Below are 1,683 nucleotides of genomic sequence, written 5' to 3'. Positions count from 1 at the left end.
TTCCTGCTGCTGCACATTTTCCAGAGTCCAAACTATATGGCTCATATCTTTATACAGCCTAATAAAACTAATGAGATTTCCTCCCATGTTTTGAGGTCAACAAAATGTTTCTCTCTGCCTTCTCTCCTCAAGCAACAGCATGAAGATCTTGCTGTTCAACTCAAACCTTCAGGTGTGAGCACCAAAGTACTCAAGTACATCTTCGACCTTCAGCTGGTGCCTGTGCGCCCCCAGCTCTCAGTGCTTGGGTGAATAAGATGCCCCTGTTTCTGCCACAGGGGCAGAGGGGTTAGAGATACCCATCCAAGCCACTGGCCAAAGCAGTTTTCCACCCTAAGCCCTCCTCAAGAGTGCTGCAGCCAGACCCAGCCCACAAGGAGTAATGTCATTGTCCACACCTGAGCCTCCCCTGAATATCTTTTTTCTTCTCCATACTCTGCCTTTTGAGCCACAGCTTTAAGCTGTGGAGTATTTAGTTCTTTCTGTTGCTGGTGGGGGGTGACTTACCATTTGGATCAGCATCTTGAAAGAGTCATGTTACGGCTCTACCGAAATAATGGAATTGAGACAGCTCTTTCTCAATATTTGCAACTGCTCAGGTCTTCATTTCGCTTTGTCACTGCTTGGCACTTGGCAGATTTCAGAAAACATTGCATTACCCCGTGTCGGTATCTGAGGACACAGAGGCCTGGATGAACAATACTGACGCTTTGCAGAGTGCACTGTGAGAAAAACAAACTGCGTAAGCAGTTTATTCATTCTAGGAAAAAGCACATCTGAATATTATGTGACTTTGTCAGATGTCTTTTGCTTTTTTAAAAAAATGGGCTTCTATCAGTAACTTGTCTGCTGCCTTTCAAGGACCAAAAAACGCCAAAGGATTCTCCACAGAGAGACTGGAGCATTTGGACTTGTGTGATGCTGGCGTGTCAATCTAGATATGAATAGTAACGTGAGTGAGGTTTTAAATAGACCTCAGCAAATGCAAATCTAGCTATTTTTAAAGTAATGCACTGAATCGGAATCACAAATTAGATCAAATACTACAGCAAATATTAAATTCCAACAGCAGTTGAAAGGTCAGTGTCTCACTATAGTGACACCGTACAATTTTGTGAGTGCAACACAGCTGTAGTGAACCTGAAACCAGCACTAAAAGTGGACGAGTGTGTATATCTGGCACCAATGAAACCTGAGAGAAACACTGATGCACATGAAAAGAGGATTATGGCAGCGCACGCTCGTGTGTTTGCTAACTTTGTGTGCCTCGTTAACCAGGGGCAAACAGACATCTACATACTCAGGCTGCCCAAAATACATTGTTCCCATAGAATATAATCCCAGTCTCCAGAATCGACTCCTGTAATAGGGCAGCATTCTTTCATGAAGTTATCTGGCGGCGAAAGAACGCGGCCCTTCGCTGGGTATTGACACTGGAGTTTAAAAAGCTAATTGTCGGTGGCCTTTAAAAATAGGAAGCACGAAGGCGCGTACCTCTCTTGAGGGGCGGAGGGAGCACAGCACTGCCGGGGGACCTCTGCAGCTACAAATCTGCCCTGAGGAATGCCACCAGTTAAAAATACTTCGCTGGCCCCTGCGTGAACTCAGCGGTGCCATCAGAACCATTAGATAAAAATAAGGTTTTCTTCCTTTTCGCTGTCCTTTATCCCCACGGAGCGCCCA

The sequence above is a fragment of the Corvus brachyrhynchos genome, unplaced genomic scaffold (genome assembly GCF_000691975.1).
Source record: "Corvus brachyrhynchos isolate BGI_N302 unplaced genomic scaffold, ASM69197v1 scaffold175, whole genome shotgun sequence".
NCBI classification, from domain to species: Eukaryota; Metazoa; Chordata; class Aves; order Passeriformes; family Corvidae; genus Corvus; species Corvus brachyrhynchos.
The sequence above is the reverse complement of the archived record's forward strand: the minus strand, read 5'-3'. Positions refer to the sequence as shown.